This window comes from Poromitra crassiceps (assembly GCF_964638095.1).
Source record: "Poromitra crassiceps genome assembly, chromosome: 27".
Taxonomy (NCBI): Eukaryota; Metazoa; Chordata; class Actinopteri; order Beryciformes; family Melamphaidae; genus Poromitra; species Poromitra crassiceps.
This window is the reverse complement of record NC_139650.1, coordinates 20405207-20422506: the sequence shown is the minus strand read 5'-3', so window position 1 is coordinate 20422506 and position 17300 is coordinate 20405207.

Below are 17300 nucleotides of genomic sequence, written 5' to 3'. Positions count from 1 at the left end.
TTTCCTTCTGGTTGAGGGCCCTTGCTGGTCTTATCCTATTCAGCAAGGATAAGATCCAGTTCTTGGACTTGGAAATCCTTAACTCATTGAGTGCCAATGACGACTAAAGTCGTCAATTCAAAAAGTAACGTTCAGTGCCAATGACGACTAAAGTCGTTAATTGCGTTTTTTGACGGTGGGACGTGGATCAAAGCCTCGTGCATCTCCTGTAAAAATATTGTAGCTATTGAAGGTGTATAACCTATTTTACAGACCCATTAGGTGGCGACAGTGCTCTCCAGATTAGAGAAAGTTGAGGGAAAAAAAGCAGAAAAAGCCTCGTGATGAAAGAGAAACCGATGCATGAGCCAGAGCGGCACAGATTGCTCTGGCTGCCTGGAGCAAACGTTAGCTGCGAACAGCAGTCAATCCGCTCCCACAAATGTCTTTGTCTCTGCTGCATAGCTTCTCCACACGATTAGCCGCCAGAAAATAAAACCAAAGCCAAACCATTCTCATGAGAATGGTTTGGCTTTTCAGTGTCGCGCTGGGAGCCAGCGCACGAGGCTGAGCGCTCCGAAAATAGACTGGGTGCAGTGCACTTTGAAACGCGCAGCAGAAAGCCTATAATCGGAAGCAGCTTCATCCCAGCTCACAACCGAAACCCCAGAAACGCAGACGAACGCGAGCCCCATCCAGACTCCCCCGACGAGCGGCCGCCATCTGAACGTGGATCCGTGAGGCAGCAGAGCCTGCCATAGCAGGCAGCAGAGACTCGCCTGACACACGCAGCAGCCAGCACAGCGAGCAGAGCCACCAGAGACACTCCCACGGAGGAGGAGTTTGGAGTTGAGGGGGGTGTGGGTGCTGTTTATTGAAGGAAATTACTGTTCAGATGTTTCAGGTGAGAAAATATTAGTTTCAGAGTCAGTGATTTGCTTGAAATGCTTAATTTCACAAAAGGCTCAATATCTCAGCTTCTAGATGGAAACGCCTGTTTTTGCTGTTTTTGACCTATCTTCTCCGGCTGATAACTAAAGAACGGAAAATGATATCAATAAAGTTTTTTTTGCTGCTGATACAATAGAGTCTCATCGTTCTTTGTGCGTGTTCGGTGTTTACATAGTAATATCACACAATATTCTGTGGGCCTCGAGAAATCACTGAAAAGGCTCTGAAACTCTGGCACTGGGAGCGTCCGTTCTCCAAAAGTGGCTGGCACTCAATGAGTTAAAAGTGACAATGGAGATCTACACACTTCCATTTACAGGAAGAAGACCCATAAGAATACCCTACTCCATGCTGAGAGTTTCCATTCCCCCTCATTGATTGACAACATTCCATATGGTCAATTTCAAAGATTGCGTAGGATTTGTGACAGTGAATCTGATTTCCAGGACAAGAGCAAAGACATGTACAACCGTTTTAAAGAACGTGGTTACCCTGATAAGACTCTTAACACAGCACTGTCTAAGGCCAGCACTTTGGAATGTGATGCACTCTTATCCAAAAAAGTGCAGAAAAAGAGCCTTGACAGGGTTGTTTTTTCTACCCCTTATAGTACTAAGGCGCAGGCTATATGCACTATTATAAAAAAGAACTGGAGCCTGATTCAATGTGATGAGACCCTCAGATCTGTTTTTCCTGAACCTCCCCTTTTCTCTTTCCGAAGGGCCCCCACTTTAGGAGAGAGGTTGGTGCGCAGCCATCTGCCTGCCAAGGAGAATGCATCTTGGCTGCCCAAAAAGCCGGTAGGCACCTTCAAATGTGGCCATTGTAAACAGTGCGACGTCCTAGCCCGCTCTAAAGATTTCACCCATCCAGTTACAAAAAGGACGTACACCACCAACAGTTTTATTAACTGCAAAACGACGCATGTGGTATATATACTTTCATGCTCAAAGTGTGACGCCTTCTATGTAGGGAGGACAAAGCGACGGCTACAGGATCGTTTGGCTCAACATACGGTAGATACGCTATTAAGATCAACAATAGTGACTATGCTATGGCTAAACACATCAAAGATGCTCACCAAGCTGTTTGCTCTTTTACAGCAATAGGTATTGACTGTATCCCCATCACCTCCAGAAGAGGAAACATACAGAGAGCCCTCAACCAGAAGGAAAGCCGCTGGATATACAGTATAGGCCCCTATTCTCCCACAGGCCTTCGGCGCTAAAACGGGCCTTCGGCGCTAAAAAATGTGCCTTGCGCCTGCCTCGGAAAGATATCAACAGGGCTTTAGGCTGGTAAATGCGCTTTACGCTGAATGGGCGTGGCGCACTCCCTGAATGGGCGAGAATGGGCGTTTCGGCCTTAAATATCGGCCTAATGATATCTTCCCAACTGGCGTAAATTTAGCGCTTTGCGCTTTTGAAAACTAGGCCTATTCAGTGCGCTGGTTGCGGGGAGCACTCCTCTGGCTCTCCTCTGTCACCCTTCTCTGTGTCACTCCCTCTCTCTCCTCAGTCTGACAGGCACAATACGACTCTCTCTCTCTGACTCCCTCGCTCAGACAGACACAACACACGTCCCATAGGAAAAAGAAGTTGTAAGTTCACTGCCTGTGTAATGTCCCAGCATGCATTGTGCTACTCCATTTCGCTACTAAATAGCAACCAAATGAGCCGAAATAGATATAAAGGTTGATCTAAATAATGTGTAATGGTAACACAACCTGCAATTGTAGAACATTTCAATATTGGACCAAATAAAACATCGAAATGAAAACACCACCCTATGTGAAACCTATATGTCATCCTGGGCCTATATATATCCCTTGTCGATTTAACGTGATTTAGATAAGTGACAGCGTAACGCGCTTCTACCAACGGCGTTGGAAGCACGGTGCGGTGGGCGCTGCAGCACCCCCTGGTGGCAAGAGATGTAAAAAAAAAAAAAAATTTTTTTTTTTTTTTTTTTTTTTACAGTGCACCTGAACGCAACATGCAAAATACCCGCTGAATAAGTGTCAAAATGTTCATGTAATTCTGGCCAATACTCCACTTCTGTTATAACATTTCAGTCTGGAAGATATAATCTTTATGACTACCTTAAAAGGCTAAATGAATAGCTTAGAAAATGAATAGCACCGGGGGCCCATGGTACTATTAATCCGGCCCTGGATATATCGGAGGAATAGCAGGTAGGCTATCACTGTCCCTGAGTCCTGAGGGTAAATTGAGTAATGCTGCAGAGAAGAGGAGAAGACACTGAATAATGACATCACAACAGTATAATCCTAATGTTAATTTAAAATTTAATATTCCTCTAAATATGGCTAAAAGTCCAAAAAGGGTGGGAGAGAGAATGAGGATTCCAACACAGCAGTGGGAGCAAGTGGTGACATGGAGGTGAGTGAGAAAAGGTGACTGAATAATGACACAACAGTCTAATCTTAATATTAATATTCCTCTAATCTGGCGACAAAGTGGCCAAATTTTTTGGCGCCCTGTGGGCGCCGTCAGCCGTCCCCCCCAATGTTGAATCGGTGACAGCACCCCCTACCTAAAAGTACTTCCAACGCCACTGGCTTCTACTGTCATGTCCTACTGTGATGTCCGCTCCAATAAATTGGCTATACTTCACATTTTAGTTTGACAATAAAAACACATTTATGCAATGACTTTACATAATGTAGGCTATATTTATGTGCATCATCCTACCTGCAGCAGGGGAGAGAAAACGATATCTTTCTGGACAAACTTTCACCAATCAAGATTAATCTCATCATATAGGGATAGGCTATATTTTTCTAGCTGATGCATTTAGAACATTCTTTTCACTTTGATCTTGCTAGTGTAGTGTATTTACATGCTTGCAGTATTTAAACTGCAGTTAGATTGGTTTGAGAAGCATAATAATATGGAATAATAGCCTATATATGGAGACAGACAGACGGGATGAAGGGAGGGGGGGGGGGAGCAGAGCGCTTGGCTTTGTCTGGTTTTACTGGACCACTGGAATTGGAGCTTAAAAGGCAAGCGTGTGATTCGTTTATTGCACTTATCCAATGAGCAGAGTGGTGCATAATTTTATGCTTAAAAGGCGTGGTTGTAATGCTTTAGGCTGCGTGTAGCGCCAACACGAAGATATCAAGTGCGCTGGTCCACGCCCACTGATCAGCGCTGCGCCAGGCGCTCGGCCTAGTTCCTACGCCGATGCAACGATAGGGGCCATAGACTCCAGGCCACTGTTTTTCCTGGTTTGAATGATTCGCTAGATATGGCAGCATTTTTATAGTACTATTTGCTACCTATGACATTTTTTCTCTCTTGCTATTCTCATATGTATCATATGTATTTTGATATATCAATGATTTCATTTTTATTTTATCTACACTAGACTTTGGCCGGTCCCTGCCTGCTACTTGCCATCTGCTCCTCTATGTATTGTAACTATGATGTGATATTCTGTTTGCTAATATATTGATTTTATTTCAGTAAATGATTACTCTCACTGACCACTAGGGGGTCATGTGTAGGCCTGACAACCCTTGGAAGTATTGCTACACACCCTTGGGTGCCACACCCTGAGTGCACCAGCTGATAATCATGACCCAATCACTGTATGACAAATAAAAGACCTAGCTCATTCATTGTTTCTGTAAATCACCTTGAGAAAGGGCAGTTTGGCCGAAACATGTCGGTGGAAGCCATATTTTATTAAAGGCTTTTAAAAAATATTCTTGAAGAGTTGCCTTGGACTTCCTTCATCCAACAAATTTATTTTATTATAGTGAATTAACTCGTCACAAACTTTGAGAACTGAGTTTGTCATATAGGCTATTCCTGTTTAATTAAGCCTATAAAGAAAGACACTGGCGGGCCTACATTAAATGTCGCTTTGCATCCAAGAACGTGAAATTAAATAACTTGAAAGATAATCTAAATTAAGAAGTTGCCTATACCTGCAACAAGCCAGAGATGAGACGTGCAGTCAGTTAACCTTTATAGCCTATATTTTCTAAAGCGGGTCTATATTGACAACGATGGACTGCAGCTGGTTGACATGCGGGCGGGCATCCAACTCGCTTTCAGAACTGACTTATAGCCTACTTCACAAGATGAGAATATTTGCTTTACTTTAAACTGAAGGGCAAAGGTAAAAATATTAGCCGTGTGTTACCTGTAGCCTACATCTGAGAACGAAATCCCTTGTTGCGTGTTGTGAGCTTTGAGATGATGCGCGTTAAAGTCGGCAATTACCGGCTCAGAATCCCTGCATTGCATGTCTCAGCAGCGCAGCACTATAGAACTGATGCACTTTCTGAAGGCTATTTACTTGATTAGACTTCTATTTTCTTTGGTTATTATTTTTTTCGTTAATGTTTTCAGTTAATCAGGCAAGCTTATCCTCTTGGAATTTATAATTATTTCGTATGACATTTTACACAGCTGCAGGGCGCAGCAAAGTAGAGGTTTATAAAGGTGTAAATGTGGGAGACGTTTTATTAAGAGTGTTTTCCTTTCACCCAGGTGTGAAAGTGGATTGAAATTATTGCCGGTACTACTACTCCAACCTTCATTGTTCTCCTCCCGCCCCAGCTTCATGCGTCCCTGAACACGCATATTTTTGACATCATGTAGTCTATAGCAAATTATTTATTTAATTATGTATTGTGCAAGTTAGTAGCCTACTTAATTAACCTGTATACAGGTGGCACAATTGTGCTTTAAGTAAAACAGTCTAATGGTAAAGTAAAGGTGAAAATGAATTATGCAAAGGACAAATAATATGAAAATGAATAAGCAAGAATATGAAAATGGATAAAAAATGCACATTTTAAATTGCATTTGGCAAATCAGCATTACTTCATCAGTCTTCCATTTGTCAATTTAATTCATTTAATTTAAATCGCTCATTTATAAGCATTTGTATTAATACGTTTTATAAATAGTTTTATCAAACAGCTCATTTAAAAGCATTTTTTTCTTCTAGAAGCCGTCTGGAAGGTGAATATGTAGCCTACAGTAACCTAAGTAAATTACTGCGAATTAGCCTACTGCTTAGATTTATAAAGCTTTTCATAATGCAGGAGACAGAGGAAAAAAGCACAGTAGATTGTGCACAGAAGAAATCCATGCAGTCAGCAGAGAAATCCTTATCCAAAGCAAAATATTTCCACCAGGAATCAAAAAACAGATACCGAATTGGGCACTGGGCAGACAGGACAATCAAATGCCATCTTGAAAACATTCCTGAATGAACGATGAAGGACTTTTACACATCGGAGGCGCCATGAAACCATGCGTAAAAGCTCTCTCTCTCTCTCTCTCTCTCTCTCTCTCTCTCTCTCTCTCTCTCTCTCTCTCTCTCTCTCTCATGTCGGTGGAGGCATATGGCAACTGCCAATTAACCAATAATTAAGCCGATGGCCTTTGCCCTACGCTAAAATGTTGAAAACTGAAGTGTCAGTAGGCTATCTCCATAATTACAAACATCATGAACATTGCTGAAAACTAATAACCATTAAAACGACATGTGAAAGGACTTACATGGTTTTATGAAGGCAGTGAGGCACACAAATTAAGGGTAAGTCCGCTTTAGGCTTCTCACTGCACGCTGCACAGTCAATTAACAACATGTGCTCCCATGTGCTGCTGCCGTAAATACTAACATGGTATTTAATCAGAAACAATAAGTGCACCTAAATCAGTTTTTACCAGCCTGTTATTAACACTCAAGTTTAACACATTGACTGCCAGCCGTTTTTTTTTTGCTGTAGGTAGCTTCTGCCAGGCCGTTTTTTGAGGATTCTGGCTCATTTTAAAAGAGCCGAGGATTCTTTTCTGCTTGGAGTTTGTGAACACAAAGTTCAGAAAAGTACTAATAGAATGTGTGCTTTCTCTGTCTAAAAGAGTTAGTTTGTAGAGTTAGTAGTTATGTAGATATTAGCCGTTGAGTACAGCATGGTTTGAGCGTCTGAGACAGGAAGCTGAGATAATCGCAGTTTTGTGAAATTCAATCAAACAGGCAGAACAGTCACTTTAACCATTTATTTTTGGCATCAGTGAGAGATCAGACATCCAAACAATATAGTTCCGAACGCCCTCTCCTTCAACTCCTCCCTCCGTGGGCGTGTCTAGTGGCTTTCAGCCTGCGTTTGTCACAAGCGAGTGGTCTGCTGCTGCTGCTGCTGCAGCGAGTTCGAGCAGCCTCCCTCCCTGGCAGCGAGTTTGAGCAGCCTCCCTCCCTGGCAGCGAGTGTGGATAGGTCTCACTCGTCTCTTGGGTTTGAGAGCCCCGATGAAGCCCCGTGCGACTCTAGGCTTATGCAAATTTGCAATCCCCCGTGTGCTGCTGCTGGCGCGGCCCGAGAGCGGCGAGTCTGGTGACTGATGACTGTAAAATCGGCAAGCCATTTCCTTGAGAATGGAGGAAGCAGCCGCGGGAGGCGGCTGCTTTTGGTTGACTTTCTCTCTGTCGGGAGGGCACCGTCGCCACCTAGCTGGTCGGTAAAATAGATTATACACATTCAATACTTCCAATATCTCCATAGGAGACGCGGGGGGCATTGATCCACGTAGCACCGTCAAAAAAAAAAAATCAATTTTTTTTGACGTATTAATACGTCAATGGCAGTGAACCGCTGGATTTTTTTTGACGTATATATACGTCAGTGGCAGTCAACGTGTTAATAAGTTACTTTTTAGTTCAGGACAAAAAATGATGAACACGCTAATTAACTAACTGTACCTGAGCTTTGGCTACTTATAACCCTGGGAAAACTTTACGTAAACATTTAGACATGCGCAGATCACTCCTCATCTTGGGTCACGCCATCCTTCTCTAACATCCTCCATGAAGCCATCAAGCCCTGAAGCAGAACACTTCACGGACATTTTGCTAATTTTTCTGGGAGTATTTTTGATTATTGTGCACACTGATTTGGTGAGTACATATTTTATCCTTGCTTGTTAATCCAGCGCTAGGTGTATAGGCTATGTGCTTTCTTTGTTGCGGACAAGACAGTGCCCAGTTTAACTAGCTAGCTAGGCGACACCATGTGGTCCACCTGTTGCAACAATGGTTGTGTGGGGTTGTTCCTGGGGGGAACGGTGTGTTAGTGGGACTTCCTGTGGGAGCATGAGTCAGTCAAGCTATGTGAGGAACCGGAGTAGACGTGTGTAGAGCTAGGAGCGTAGCTACCGCTAGGAGCTGTGTGTGAAGCCATGAATAAAAGCCTGTACCAACTATAAGTCTCCTGGTTCCTGGACGAATACACGATTCGTTACAATATTTTATCCTTGCTTGTTAATTCAGCGCTAGGTGTAGGCTATGTGATTTCTTTGTTGGGGACAAGACGGTTCCCAGTTTAACTAGCTAGCTCGGCCACACCATGCGGTCCACCTGTTGCAACAATGGTTGTTAGATGATTAGCTAAGTTAGTTAGGCTACATGTTTTCAACCCATGACTTAAACGGTAATTAATTCTGGTGTTGTTGTTGTTGTCATTTTAACTGGGCCACAGTATTTCTACATATTTAGAAAGTTAATTGGTTCATAACGTTAACTTGCGCCCATCCCCCACTCTTCGAGGCCATACCCTGGATTTAGTTATTACTAGGGGCTTCAAGTCCTCTTCTGTGTCAACTATTGATGTTGCGCTTTCTGACCATCTTTGCATCTTTTTTGAAATAGAAATCTCCCCTGAGATCATTAATAGGTCACAAACCGTTAAAAGACGAGACATTAATGCAGGCACCAGCCTGGAGACATGTCTTTATGGAGACATTTTCTTTATCTCCTCCCACATCAGCTTCTGTCAATGACATTCTCGATAACTTCAATTCAACAATTCTGAATGCTATTGATAGTGTGGCGCCTGTTAGGTTAAAAATGCTGTCTGGCAAGATTAAAGCACCCTCGCGAAATTCTGCATCCGTTAGATGCAACAAGAAAGATTGCAGGAAAGCTGAGCGCAAATGGCGGAAAACTAATCTTCACATTCACTATGATATTTACAAAGAAAGCCTTCACTTCTACAACCTCGAACTGAAAAGGTCGAGACAATCCTTCTTTTCCGATATAATTAACAAAGATGTGAACAATGCACGCACTCTATTTGCCACAGTTGATAGACTGACTAACCCGCCTCTTTGTGTAGCACCTGAGTTCCTCTCTACTGTCAAATGTGATGAGTTTGCTGCCTTTTTTACGGATAAAATTATTAATATCAGGCAGGCTATTAGTGGCTCCACACCAAGAAATGCTGTGACATCATCCTACCCGCAGATCCCTAGTTCGATAAATTTGTCCCAGTTCAGCGTTATCGACCACGACATCTTAGAGGAAACTGTGCAAGGCCTTAAATCATCTTCGTGCTGTCTCGATACCCTTCCAACAAGCTTTTTTAAAAGCGTTTATAACTGTCTGTCGTCGGACCTATTGCAAATAGTTAATAGCTCCCTTTTGACCGGCACTTTTCCTGAGTCCCTGAAAACTGCAGTTATTAAACCCCTACTAAAAAAGCGTAGCCTTGATGCATCGGTAATCAGTAACTACAGACCAATATCTAATCTCCCCTTTATAGCCAAAATAATTGAAAAGGTTGTTTACCTACAACTCAATAGATTCCTAACCTCAAATGATCTCCTAGATAAACTCCAATCAGGCTTTCGCCCCCGTCACAGCACAGAAACCGCGCTTACTAAAGTCATAAATGACATCAGAATGAATACAGACTCAGGCAAAAATTTGATTCTAGTGCTACTGGATCTTAGCGCTGCATTTGACACTGTTGACCACTCAATTTTATTGGACAGACTGGAAAACTGGGTTGGGCTATCGGGTACGGTCCTCCAGTGGTTCACGTCCTATCTTCAAGACAGGAAGTACTTCATCTCCATTGGCAATTACACATCTGACCTAACTAGGATGACTTGTGGGGTGCCTCAAGGATCCATTATGGGGCCCATTCTCTTCAACCTTTATATGCTCCCTCTAGGCCTAATTATGCAAAAAAACAAAGTAGCCTATCATAACTATGCAGATGACACTCAGTTGTATATAACTCTTTCCTCAGCTGACTATGCCCCCATATAATCATTGTGCCAGTGCATTGATCAAATAAATAACTGGATGTGCCAGAATTTCCTACAGCTAAACAAAGACAAAACAGAGGTGATCGTCTTTGGCCCCAAAGAACAAAGGCTTAAAATCACTGTACGCCTTGAGTCTCTATCCCTGAAGCCTAAGGATCAAGTCAAAAATCTTTGCGTTATTATTGATTCCGATCTCAACTTTAACTCCCACATTAAGTCAATTAGAAAATCAGCTTTTTATCATCTTAAAAATATAGCAAGAATTAGGGGATACATGTCCAGACAGGATCTAGAAAAACTAATTCACGCCTTCATTTATAGTAGGTTAGACCAGAGGTTCTCAAATGTTTTTCAGCCAAGGACCCCTTACAAGATAGAAAATATACCGGGGACCCCCTCATTCTGATTTGTGATTTTGGGCTAAGCTTAAAGGATGGGTTTTCCGTGGGGAATATGAATATATATTAAATCTCACGCCCCTAAGGTTTTAGAATCCGTTGAAATTTTTGAAATTGGATATTCACTGCCATGCCTATCAAGCATCTATCACATTATTTCCATGTCGCTCTGACGCAAAACGCGTCAGAGCGACACCCCCCGCCTTGCGGAAGTCGTGCACCTATGAACTACAACTGTTGTTGGCCATGGTCCCGCCTCTAGAGGTCCTCCACGCCCCTTCAGAGGCCTTGACAAAAACAAAAAGGCAGCCATCTTTTTCCACCACTAGCCTACTGTAGCTAGGTTAGCTTCCCATAGTTCCTTGCAAAGAGACCATATCTCGGGAACGGAAGCACTAATAGACACGGGACTGGCGGCATTGGAAAGATCGTCAAATTTTACATCTAGTAGTTTGTGGGTTGAAGTAACGAAATCAACGCTGAGCAATGTACCCGTTTTTACACATTTTTACAGAAAATAGTTACAACATCAGATGCGTGTAACTCCTACGAAAATGCCTTAAAATGCATGAAAAATTTTTTATGAAGACATCTCCCGACATATATACTACCGTTTACATTTGGTGCAATTTGGAGGCAATTTTATTTTCGATTTATTTCTTCTTCTTTGTATCTTTTATTGTCGAAGCCTTCTTCTTCTTCTTCTTTGAGTTTTATGGCGGTTGGCAAACATATATGTGCATTACCGCCACCTACTGGAGTTTGATATCAGCCAAATGCCTGAGGGGTGGGCATGAAAACGAAGGCCACGCGAGCCCAGTGCATTGTGGGAAATGTAGTATTTAGAGTCCCCGCACCCGCACCTCCCCCCGACCACCCCCCCCCCCCCCCCCACACACACAGAGTGGATTTCGGTTGATATCTCTGTGAGTAAACCACCAATTTCAAAAATTTCAACGGATTCGAAAACCTTAGGGGCGTGAGATTTAATATATATTCATATTCCCCACAGAAAACCCATCCTTTAATTGTTTCCATGGTAATGTGCTTGACTTTTAATTTGATAGGTTTGTTATTAGAATGTAATCCATGAACCATTTTAGATTTAAAGCATAAACTATTTTCGTTGAACTATGAAGATTTTCTACAGTAGAGAATGGTTTCGTCACACTGCTTTTTGCTTGCCTTCCTCTAGTCAGGAAAGCACTGTCGCCACTTAGTGGGTCGGTGGAATGGGTTGTACACGTTGTACACGTCCAATACTTATATAAGAGATGTAAAAGGGTTAGATGCACATCCCACAGTCAAAAAAACAAAATCGATTTTTTTGACACTTACATTGGCAGTGAACGGTTGGATTTTGTTTGACGTAAAAACACGTCATTGGCAGTGAACGTGTTAATAAAAAATAAAAATAAAAAATTACTTGCAAACTTTTCGCGGACCCCCTGGCAAAGTGCCACGGACCCCTGGGGGTCCGCGGACCCCCATTTGAGAACCACTGGGTTAGACTATTGCAATAGCCTTTTTTTTGGTCTCTCCAAAAAATAACTTAGGCAACTTCAACTCATTCAGAATGCTGCTGCTAGAGTTCTAACGAAAACTAAGAAAGCTGATCATATCACTCCAGTTCTTAAGTCCTTACACTGGTTGCCAGTGTGTCATAGAATAGATTTTAAAATACTGTTATTAGTCTATACATCACTTAATGGCCTAGGCCCAAGATACATAGCTGAATTGCTCCCACGCTACGAACCGTCTAGAACTCTTAGGTCAACAGGGTCCAGCTTATTAACTGTCCCTAGGATCAAATCATGGGAAGGCTGCATTTACCCACTATGCTTCTGCTAGCTCGAACAAATTGCCTGAAGACCTCAGATCCCAACCTTACTTACTTTTAAAAATAGACTAAAGACTTTTATGTTTACCGTCCCTTTTAACTGTTGACAGCTACTATGCAAACCCAATGAGTCCTCTATAAGTTTTTAGCTCTTTCTGCAACTGCTGCGCCTGTTGCTTAACACATTCAGTGCCAGCGACGCCATATGGCGTCATTAGAAATTTACCGTACAGTGCCAGCGACGCCAAATGGCGTCATAACTCGATTTTTTTTTTTGACGGGGGGGTGTCGATCTATGCCTCTTACATCGCCTCTTACAATATTCAGAGGTATTGAATGTGTCTAACCTATTTTACAGAACCCTTAGGTGGCGACAGCGCTCTCCAGATGAGAGAACGTGGAGTGAAACACACAGAAGAAGTCATTGGGGGGAAGGAAATCGCATCGCATCCGTCCGTATGCAGCGGCTTCATTGAAGCAACGTTTAGCTGTGCCCCTGCAGCAGCCAATCTGCTATCACAATTGAGCACCTCGATGTCCGCTGCAACAGCCTCCGTGTCCGCTGCAACACATGATCAGCCGTGGATTTGTTATTATTCTCAACTCGAAGCATGGGAGCTGGTACACGCGGCTGTAAAAAAGCAGGATCTAGCTGACTTTTTCAGTGCTGAGCACAGGCAGAGAAAACGAGAAAACAGCAGAGCAGAGAGACACTCCTCCCACAACGGGGGGGGGGGGGGGAGGAGGAGGGGGGGAGGTGGGCACGCAGAGCCAAGTACACAACACAGACCCAGACAGCAGGACAGGGTTGGCAAACGCAAGCCAGAATATCCGATGCCCACCAGCAGCAAAAGATCAGCAAGAAGCTGCAACCAGCAGCGCATGCAGGCGCCAGCGCTGCTGGTTTCAGCTAAAAATATTATTCTTCCAAACAAAATTCCCTTGCCTTCACTGTTTTATTGAAGGAAATTATTTTTGAGGTGTGACTACATCAGAAAATTAGCTTCAGAGTCAGTGATGTGCTTGAAATGTTTAATTTCACAAAAGGCTCATTATCTCAGCTCGTAGAAAAAAAGCTCTGTTTTTCGTTCGATCAAGCTATCTTCTCCGGCTCATAACTAAAGAACGGAAAATGGGATCAATAAACTTTTTTTTGCAGGTGATAGAAGAGAGTCTCATCGTTATTTGTGCGTGTTCAGTGTTTACATAGTAATTATTAAAGAAATTATATGACTGTTTTAAAATGCATTGCGGCCTATGTGGCACAGCAAGCAACCTTTTGCCCAAGGGCCGTGGCACTGAAAGTGTTAATGCACTTTTTATACTCCTTTTTAAAGTTTTGTTGTGATGCTTTTAAATGTCCATTTTATTCTCTTCTTTTCTTTTCTTTTCCTTTCCTGTCAACCATTTTATGTGAAGCACTTTGAATTGCCTCTGTGTATGAAATGTGCTATACAAATAAACTTGACTTGACTGACTTGACTTCCCTTGGAGGTGCGCATTCCATTCATTAACGTTAATCACGGATAGGTTGAGGGTACAGCATGCAACTCATGGCCTACCTGTTAACCCATTGATACCGGCGGGCGTTCTCTAGAGTGGCCCTCTAAACCTACTGCACGTTTGTAAACAGCCCCTGTAAACCGGCCTTTTTCGGAGAAGTTGCCAGAGCGGTCGGCGTTCACTAAAACCTTCATATCTCAGGCTCTATAGCACATATAAACATAAAATAAAAAGCCTTTGAGAGCTTAACCCTTTGGCTTTTCGTATTATATTCGCCCTAACGTTATTTTTTTTATTTTTTTTTTACCCCCAAAAATAAAAAATAATTTTAAGAAATGTTAATCAAGATTACGGCAAATGTAACCCTTCCAAATAAAAAGCCACGGGTTTAAGCTCTCAAATGCTTTTTATTTCATGTTGATAGGTACTATAGAAGCTGAGGAAATCGGTTTTGTTCAACCCTTGACAATTACTGCAACACGAGTAAAGTTTAGCGATCTCCGTTTTGCAGTCGTCTTGAAATACAACGCAAATTCGCCAAAAATGTCACTCACCCAATGAGCCTTGGCTAGCGTTTCAACAGTCACGTCATAATCTGATTCTGAATCTTGTTATTCATTCATGTCTTCATCCTCAAAGCAGCTCATACTCCGTTCATGTCGTCAGCCATTTTATACTGCCTGAAACGCAGCTGAGGGTTTTCTGAAACTTGGCAGAATTGCGAATGTTCACTAAAACTTTCAGGCTAATCAGATTGAAATATGAAATAAACTAATAAAGATTTGAAAGCTTAAACCTTGTCTTTCATTTGTCCTAAATCACTTAATTGTTGTTCTCTTCAGCAGGTCATCTCAGCAGTTGCAGGTCTGCTCTACTCAGCAGTTTCACTGTGAAAACAAAAAGGACAGGACTGCCAACTCACAAATATATATTTTTTATTTCTCAGCCTCACAGATAGAACCTGGAATAAAAAACAGTTGAAGTTCAACATTTGGCTTTCATTGGAATTCATTGCTTTTTGCTTTAGTTCATTAGGATTTACCAAAAAAATCCATAAATGAAAAATGTAAATTTATACACGTTTTACAGTGTATCTTTCTTTTCATTTCGTCATGTCATTTTCCAAGTTTTTGACAAGTGAACAGAATTGCCAACTTCCTTTTTCTCAGCCTCTGTAACAGATAGAAACACAGAATAATAAAACCAGTTGATTTGGCTTTCAGGAAAGGAAAAATAATAATTTCTACACATTACATTTACAGTGTATCATTTTGTTTACAAGTGGCATTGTAAAACACAAAGTGCAACAAGTGTTTTTTTAACACTTTCAAAGTGCAAGAACACAAAACATAACGTAAAAAACAAAGTGCCTGTGTAAGAACATACATAACCTCGTTTTGCAATAGCTATGGTAGTGCAATAACTATCAGTTTGTTCTCGTTTTTTTTGTAGTGCAATAACTATATCACAGTTTGTCCACTCTACACTGTATCTGTGTGTAGTGCATCTCAATCTCCTGTATGTAAGGATATCGGCGGATTGCATTTCGTTGCTTGTCACAACATAACAAAACAAAGTGCCTGCCCTGCATAAGAACTGGTAGTGCAATAAATAACCTTTTTGTTAGGAATGGATAACGGTGATGATGTCATCAGTGCCAAACTCTGGCTGTTGAAATAGTGATGGCCAACTGCCATAAAACACCAAAAAGCAGAAGAGTGATGTCATCAGTGATGATGTCATCAGTGCCGATGTCATCAGTGCCAAACTTGGGCTGTTGAGGCTTGAGTTGCATGAGGTCGCCTGGTTGCTCACTGTTCAGTCTACACATGTATCTGTGTGTAGTGTATCTCATCCTCCTAAGAACATCGGCGGACGTGCTTGCCAAAGCACTCGACGTGTAGAGCCTCGTTGCACTGTATGCAGCCATAGACAGTGGCACTGGGACGGACATCAGTGCCACTCGTTGCCAGCGCACACTCCCTGCAGACCTTTCTCTTCTCGTAGAGTTTCCCACAGTCATGCTCAGCTGTGGCTCCGGCAGGTACTCTTCGTGGGGGAGCACTCCTTGCTGTCACTGGGGTAACAAGTTCCTCTGCCAGGTCCTCCAGCCACTCCTTGTAGCTCTTGTACTTGGCTATGAATGGTCTTCCTCCAGCACACTTTGCAGCAACGTATGCATTGTAGCATCCGGCAGCCAAGAAGAAGAAGAACAGCCTCCTCCAACAGTGAGGCATTAAAAGAAAAGTTAAGGGGCACGGATTGGTCACCTGTTTTTAGCTGTGCTCATGTTGACAAGGCCTGGGGATTTTTTAAATCCCTTTTTCTGGAAGCAGTAGATGATAGTGCCCCAGAAAAAACCATCAGAATCAAAGTCAGATCGGAGCCTTGGATGAACCCAGAAATAATTGGAGCAATAAAGTCCAGAAATTACATGTTCACTAGATTTAGAAAAAATAGCGAAGAGCAATTATATACTGAGTTTAAAATACTTAGAAATGAAGTAACTAGATTAATTAAGATAGCCAAGGCGGAATACTACAATGAAAAAATAACAGAAAATAAGTCAAATCCTAAACAATTGTGGAAGTGTCTGAAAATGACGGGATACGGGAACAGGCTCAAGACAAAAGCTAAAAATATGAATTTAGATATAGGAGGCACACTGATTACAGGACATGCCAATGTAGCTAATTATATAAATACGTTCTTCATTACCATAGCAAACAAACTAGTAAATAAATTGCCCAGTCCTAGTGGCAAATATGGAGAAAGACAGGTGGGGGAGTTTTACAGGAAGAAAGGTATCCTGGCAGATACCTTTTCTTTCTCAAGTGTGTCTGAGGACACGGTAGAAAAGAAACTTAAGGCCCTCAACCCTGCGAAGGCAACAGGACAGGACAAAATTCCCGCCAGATTCTTGAGGGATGCAGCGGAGACAATTGCTCCATGTATAACATTCATTCTAAACAAGTCCATTGAAAAGGGGCATTTTCCCACTGATCTTAAATCAGCCAGAGTTATTCCTATCTATAAAAAAGGAAATAAATTAGACCCGGGGAATTACCGTCCTGTCTCGATCCTCAGCACGGTGTCAAAGGTAATGGAAAGAATTATCTTCGAGCAAATAAATGAATACCTGTCAACAAACAACATCCTGTATGAGTATCAGTCGGGGTTCAGAATATCTCACTCCACAGACACATGTTTGCTGTACCTGACAGACCAAATCAGAACAGAAGTAGACAAAGGTAATTATTGTGGAATGGTTTTATTAGATTTACAAAAAGCCTTTGACACTGTGAACCATGATATACTGTTGTTCAAAATGAAGGCTATGGGTTTTAACAGTGCTTCGCTAAGGTGGGTAGAGTCATACCTAAGGGGGAGGAAGCAAGTGGTGGAAGTGAATGGCACCATGTCATCTTCACTAGAGCCAACTTGTGGGGTGCCTCAAGGGAGCATTTTAGGTCCAGTCTTATTTCTTCTTTATGTCAACGACATGAAATCTGCCTGTGATTGTGATCTGCTTCTT